The 8,064-nt window shown below is 31.2% G+C and overlaps 2 pseudogenes; one reads left to right on the top strand and one right to left on the bottom strand.

The window, feature by feature from the left end:
- The window catches only part of LOC18046538, a 22,256-nt pseudogene extending 20,145 nt beyond the window's left edge, over positions 1-2,111 (bottom strand).
- Positions 2,112-2,187: 76 nt separating this feature from the next.
- The window catches only part of LOC112099876, a 14,978-nt pseudogene continuing 9,101 nt past the window's right edge, over positions 2,188-8,064 (top strand).

Here is an 8,064-nt window from a genome sequence, read left to right as displayed (position 1 = left end):
TTTGAGAGTTTAGGGTGTATTGGGGATTTTGGGTTGTGAGATAAATACAACAATACTTGTAATTCTATACAATTAGTAAAATACTTATTCTCATCTTCTCCCGTGGATGTAGGCTCAAAAGTCAAACCACGTAAATCCTTGTGTCTCTCGTGTGATGTTTACTTCTTATTTTTTTCATTTTAGTTGTGCATCTACTTCGCTCGCTAATCCATAAACGGCATCACCAGAGCTATTGAGTGTAATTATTTGAAGTAAAGCTATTGCTTAAATATACGACATTATTCACGTATACGTCATTGTTCACGTATATGGTACTATTCATGCCAGGAGTATTCAAAGGCCAAGAATAAAGTAATCATGTGGTATGCAATATTGTGGCATCTGTGACTACTCAAGCCAAGGTCAAATCGTAACAAGAGCTTATTTGGGCCACATCAACACCTGAATACGCTTTTGGGCCTCACTCTTCGAACTACACAACAGGATCAGGCGGATCGCATACCATCTAATCTAGATTTCTATTTAAGCCCAATTCCATAAAGAACCCATCCTTGTGACACGTGGCTTGGTGAAATTTCCGTCCCAAACAAGTTTATACAAAAATTTATAGTTATGTCATCATTTTGGATGAATAAAAATTTGCCAATGCGTTCGACTACAGAGATATCATATCATCCTCCACTCAATCAAATGAAATCATGAAACATATTGGTTAAAAATAATTAATAAAATTATTGAATTTAACAATTTTAACTTTACCTTGAGGTCTTGTTACGGAGGCAGCAGGTAGAGGAGATGGAAGCACGACAATGACTGATTCATTGTAAAAAGGGTAGAATTCATATCTGACATTACAACTATTAGAAAGATAGTAGTGAGTTAACAATTAAAAATAGTAGCTAATTTATGTGAAATTAATTGGTAACAGAATTAAACAACAGCAAGAACAACAATTGGAATTAAACAACAGAAAAATAGTAACTGGAAATCAAACAACAGGTAAAGAAATTAACGAAACGAAGAAAATAACCCAAGGCCTGTAACACAGTTTCCTTAAAATAGATTTACCACCTACTGTAGTGCTTTAAGTTTGCTGGTAATTGTTTCCCAGGATACAACGGGCATGAATTATCCATCAAGTACAGACAAATAATTCCGGCGAACCACAACAACGTACAAATTCGATAAAAAATAAGACGTTAGAAGGAGGAAAAAAAAATTTAAGTGCTCTGTGTGTTTTAAAATAGAAGAGGAAGCTGCCTTTTTATACACATGTGGGTATGTAACAGTAGCATAAAATTGAATTTCTGAATTCAATATATGCGATTTAATGTTGTAACAGCCCGTTAAATTTAAACAATCCAATTCAGCCTATTGAATTCAAAAATTGAATTGCATAACAGCCAAAATAATTGCGAAGCTGTTACAAAGCCATTGAATTCAAAAGATTCACAAATAATAATTGTGAAATTACAAAAATTCAAAAGGAAATAAAAAATGTGTCATGTAAGCTTTGGTAATTTTGGGCTGACATTCGTGTACGCAGGACGCACATGAGTTCAACCAAATTGATCTTAGATTCGCACCGCGCACACGCGTGTGTAAAGAGCTTTTATCTTTAAAATTCTTGTTCATGCAAGGGTAAGTGTCTATATATAAACACAAATCCCTTGATTTATTTTTCCCTTGTGGGATAAGCCTCATTTCCTTTTAAATTTCCAACTTCAAGGGTGCATTTTGAGATTTAATTTCTCATTCACTCAAGCACCATTTTGAGTAAATAAATATACACTTTCGAAGTATTCACGGAGTAGAATCCGAACCTCTCAAGATTTCCCACATTCGCTAAGTGGGACCCATTCAAAATGTGCCATAGCATATTGATATGCTATTTTTCAACAACTGGGATACAAAACTCTACCCGCTTGCTTTCCGCTACAACAACTCGGCAACTCTCCAATAGCTCCTCGAAGACATACCTCGCAGTCCCTACTTGACAGGTCCGGCGTACACTGTACAAGACTGTAAACTGTCTGAAACGCCGTGTAATTTGCCTTTCTAATCCCAAACCTTTTGGGATCATTCACAGCCTGTGTATCAACTTGGTTCATCAAGTTCCCCAGGAACTTGTTAAACTTTTCTGGTTCTGTAACATTCTGTGTAATCTACATAGAAAGTTGGAAAGACATGTCGGTGATAGAAAAGAAAGACTGGTTTGAGTAACGTAAAAGGCACTCGTTGAACCATATAGTGGTTTGTTTTTCAACGGGCAACACTGACTTATATTCCTGGCAGCAAAAGTGACACAGTCTTGGCAGGCCGTGCTTCCGAGATCGCCACGGCAGCGGAAGAGGCCGTAGACTCTGTCAGAGTAAGAGGGTTGGCCTGCTGTGGCGTTGTAGAAACCGCCGGAGAATCCATTGCTGCGGCTGGCGTTGGTGGGCAGGGAAGAGAGGAAAAGATTGAGGTTGGATTGGAAAGTACTGTTTCTGGTGAAAGTTGTTGTATTTGGGCAAAAATCAGTGAGGTAAGTTGGGTCAGCTGCAGTTGTGAAACCCAGAAAATTTCTTAGAAAAGACAGAAAGAGAAAGAACATGAACAATTTGAAGGCAGGCATTTGATGGATTCTCAATTTCTCGCTCTCAACTCTCAAGGTTCACCTCACCTACGAATGAATATAGTTATTACTTATTAGTACTTCTCCTATAATGTGTAATCATCTATATTTTTTTTTTCTTTTTTATTGTTTTTATTAATTTGTCAGTTGTTTTATTAAATATTATTGTTGGTGAATAGCGATGTGGCGACGAGATTGATCCTCACTTGATCAAATAATCTTCGTTGAAACAGATGGTGAAGATGCAAAAGTTGAATTGGCAAGGCAGAGAAGACTTGTGTACGCAAAGTCAATAAATTGAAGTCAAGGGCGACCCCTCTCCATTCCAGTTCCAATAAATTATATCTAACTATTCGCATCGCGAAGAAAGACGGAAAAGGAACCAAGTCTCCACTTTTTGCTCTTTCCATGTTCATGAAGCGTTGAATTTTCTGAAATATAGATAGGTTAAAAGAGGGAATGAAGGGATAGGCGTAGGAATTATAGTGCCGCCACTGCAAAGGAGATTAGTCAAGTCGAAAGAGAGGAAGGAAAATAGAAAATGAAATTTCGAGCCGGCCATTTGTTATATTGTATATGGGTGGTTTCATGTTATAATTAACGTGAACCTTTCGACTAATAACTTTTAACACCTTTTAAAATTTTCTTAAAATTTATTAAATATTTAAAATATCTTTTTCTTCACTTTTATCATCTTTCCATTTTGAAATTTTTGTTTCTCTGGATCTCTCTCCTCCCTCTTCAATTTCCAAATTTCAAAAACTAGAAGATTAAACATTAATTATATTTTATCTCATACTTCATTAGCATCTAATTTCTCATAATTCTTTTTCCTCTTTCATCTGTTTTGCTCAACAATTCAGTCATTTTATTCATATACTTTTTGTATGTTTGTAGCTTGGTGCATCTTCGTGTTTCTCAATTTTGAATCTTTCTACATTCTTGGCTTTTTCCACATTGGAGACTTCAACAATGGTCCCGCCACACAGCTTTTGAGCAAGGCTGACTTCCATTTTATTTTTTTTCCTTAGCAAGGTGTTTGTGAGAATGTCTCAATGAAGCAGGAAGCTTAGTTGTTGAAATATGTTCGTTGAGTACTGGGTTTGTCTTGTAACAAGTTTTATAAAATTGAATGAAGAGTGAGGATGGGGAGATATGTGACTCTGATAATTTGCCGGTGATTTCATTGGTGGGCGAAATGACTATATCCTGCTTTCGAGTGAAAAACATCCAGAAAATGGTGAAACAGCACACATTAGAAGCTACGAGCTAATTGAATTATTCTGATTTTGATGATATTAACATGTTTTGAGAATAAACTTGAAAATGAGATGAGAGAGCATGCAGTTCTGTTTTGTGCTATGTTTTATGGTTCTATCCATTTGTTCCTTTTGCTCATTGAACAGTCCCATGTTTGTGTATGATAAGAAGACAAATGGCTATTATCCCTGATGTGGAAATGATCATTTTAGTTGTGTTATTTTTCTTCGTCTTAATGCTTTCGTAGTTGAATTAATCTTTTATTAGTATGAGATTATGTTTCTATTCTAATCAATATTTCACTGATATTACACGATAATGACCACGTTGAGATGGTTTTCGAACTCAAAAAGTACATGGCCTTGAGGATTTGCATTTTGGATCTTTAGGTAATGTGTATAGACATAGTGACGTAAATTAATTGTAAGACAACAAGGTATTCCACCGCTCCTTTGGTAAAAAAATTCAGAAATTGTTTTAGCAATTATGCCATATTCTTGAACCGATTTGTCTTTTAAGTAAGACAACTATGAACTAGGAGATATTAGGCTTGCCCGAATATAATTCAAAAGAGTAATAATAAATGCACCTCTAAAACTACTGATGCTCTAGTTGATCTGTGTTGAAATTAAGTTAAAAGTAAGACAGGATATTGCCGTATACCCACATTGAAATCTTTAATGCACAGTAGTATATGGAAATTAATTTTTAAATCATATGCTTAAATTTGTCCCCAAAAAGAAAAAAAAAATATACATATGTTCTTAATTGAATGTCTTTGCATTAACAAGGTTACTAATTTACAAGGAAGAATCTTGCAAAACACCTTCAAGCTCTTCAGGAACCTTCTTGAACTCTCCCCGTCCCCATTCTCCCTTCAAACTCTCTTACAAAGCAACGCAATTCAAATACATTTTCACAAATACTTCGCAGGGTTCAACGACGGAACCGAAATAGTCTATAGTTGCACTGCCATCGCTGCCGCTAAGCAAAACCCATTTTTTATCAAAGTTAGCCTTGCTCAAATGCTGTGTCATGGGGCATTGTTGAATTCTCCAACTTCGAACAACCGAGATTGCGGAAGAATTCAAAATTGACGAAGATGATGATAGACCAAGCTACAAATGTACACAAAATATATGAAATACAATGACTAAATTGTTGAGTAAAAGAGAGAAAATAGGAAAGAGAATTATGAGAAATCAAGTGCCTAGTGGAGTCTGAGAGAAACAAAAATACATAATTAATGTTTGATTTCTGTTTTTTTGAAATTTGGAAATACAAGTGGGAGAGAAAGAAAGAGGGAGAGAAAAATTTTAAAATGAAAAGAAAATAAAAAGTGACGAAAAAGATAATTCAAATAATTAATAAATTTAAATAAATTTTTTGATAAGTATTAAAGTGTTATTAGTAAATGATTTCATATTAGAATATGACATAAACTCACGGATGTATTAAAGAATTTCGCCCAAACTAGATACGTGACGTTAGAGACACTAGGTAGCTGTTACAGCGGTGCATCCCACAGAGCTGATCCTTAATTTTCATTTCTAAAATTATTGGCCCCTAGATGACGGAGACCACTAATTGCTGAAGAAACCAAAAAAAAAAAAAAAACCATGGTAATTATCAATAAGCTACTTCATTTTATCTAAATATCATGTACATCTATTTTATTTTAAAAAATTATCAAAATCCCTCAACTGAAAATGAAAAAAGTACCTTTTTTTTTTTTTTTTTTACAAATTTCTAAAGATAGGACTGACAAAGACCAGATTAGTCTTTTAATCCGGAAATATATATATACTTATTATTAATGCTTTATATTTTTGTAAATAAAATTGATAACAAATTCATTATGGAGTTGATAGTACACACATTTTAAATACTAATTACCGTGAAATATTTTATTTTCAATATTATTGGTACTAACTAGTGAATAACAGCAATAAGTACAAATTAATAACTTTAATTAGAATAATATTTGTGTGGGAGATTGCAAATTTCTCCCCTAATATAATTAATATATATCATTTACCCATACTATTTTTATAAGGTACTTCAGGTTCATTCAGATCACTAATTCTCCCGCTTATTCAAATTCAACGAAAACCAAACCAAGTATGAATCAAATATGTTATAAACATGATGTAACAAAAAATTAAAACCTTTTAAAATGAAAAACCAAACATACAAGTCAGTTGATTCTACTGGAGAATTAATGCCAGAAGGAATTGGCCCAACCAAACGACTTCCCCGAATGACTCTGTTGATGCATATAATTTTTGTTCCATTAATCATTAGCATACATAATTCTTGTTATAAATAGTATAATAAAGAACAAAGCTAGCAATCTAATTATTTTTATTGTACCATAATAAAATAAATTAATTAATAACGCTATACATGAATTTTTTCATCTGTGAATTGTTAATGTAATCACCTCATTTGTTGACTCTATACAATTTTATATTTCAATCAAGCAAGAGTTGAATTTTTACATTTAGATACATTATATTTAGATGCCTAATTTGAAGGTTGGTTGATTATTCTCGTATATCTAATGCCGCATAGATATATTTTTAGGGAGATTTTCAAATTTCCCCATTACTGTAATCAATTTTTATTTCTAAATTTTTTTCTTGTACTTTTTTATTTTGTAAACATTTTCTTATAATAAATATTTTATAATATTTTAAAATTAAATGTAAAAAGTACAAGAAAAATATTTTATTATTAATTTTTTCACATCAAAACATATATTTCTTATTTTTAATATTTAATCTTTTTATTTTAATTTTCATTCATGTGATTTATTTAATCTATGATAAATATAAATAAAAGTGTATTTGAAAATAAGGGAAATATTGTAAACTTATGCTATCAAAGGGGGAAATTGGCTATTATAAAATAATAAGAGGACAAATAATATATATTAATTACAGTAGGGGAGAAATTGGCAATCTTTGTATTTATATTTACGTAGATTGGATCGATTAAATTGATCATAACTTTGACTATAGAGTTTACAAGAGAGGTTGTCAATTTTCCTCGTATATCTAACGCCGCATAGATATATTTTTAGGGAGATTGCCAAACTTCCCCCATTATTGTAATCAATTTTTATTTCTAAAATTTTTCTTGTACTTTTTTATTTTGTAAACATTTTCTTATAATAAATATTTTAAAATATTTTAAAATTAAATGTAAAAAGTATAAGAAAAATATTTTATTATTTATTTTATAATAATTTTTTATTTATCATCAAGTTTTCTTATCATAATTTTTTTATCATTTTATAATAATTTTCTTATATATTTATTATAAGAAAATGCTTATAAAATAAAAAAGTACAAGAAAAATATTTTATTATTAATTTTTTCACATCAAAACATATATTTCTTATTTTTAATATTTAATCTTTTTATTTTAATTTTCATTCATGTGATTTATTTAATCTATGATAAATATAAATAAATATAAATAATTTTTTTTTAATTTTCATTCATGTGATTTATTTAAAAGTGTATTTGAAAATAAGAGCAATATCGTAAACTTATGCTATCAGAGGGGGTAATTGGCCATTATAAAATAATAAGGGGATAAATAATATATATTAATTACAGTAGAGGAGAAATTGACAATCTTCCTATTTTTATTTACGTAGATTGGATTGATTAAATTGATCATAAGTTTGACTACAGAGTTTACAAGAGAGGTTGTCAATTTTTCTCGTATGAAGAATTGCGGACTGTCTATCTCTTACTATTTTCATAATAATTCATTACCCCCTTGACATAAAAAAATTAACGAAATATTTCATTTATCAACTCTTTATGTTTTTGCCCTTATAAATGCATTAAAAACAAACATATATATATATATATATATATATATATATATATATATATATATATATATATATATATAAATAGTATAGAGAGATTTGTCAGTGCTTAAAAGTATATATTTTATCTATACACATTAATAATTTTTATAAAATTTCTAGAAAACGTATTTTGCTACTCACGCTATATTGTTTACGCGTGTGGCGTCAAGGTGCCACTTCATGGTTCATCTAAGCACATTTCAACAGGATAAAAATAAAGAACGTGAGGGCAGAGCCACTTTAAACACCAGCCCATGTTGCGAGACAAAATTTCGAGTCTCAACAATATATATAATAT

This window comes from Citrus clementina, unplaced genomic scaffold (genome assembly GCF_000493195.1).
Source record: "Citrus clementina cultivar Clemenules unplaced genomic scaffold, Citrus_clementina_v1.0 scaffold_3, whole genome shotgun sequence".
Lineage (NCBI taxonomy): Eukaryota > Viridiplantae > Streptophyta > Magnoliopsida > Sapindales > Rutaceae > Citrus > Citrus x clementina.
This window is presented reverse-complemented; position numbering and strand designations above follow the sequence as displayed.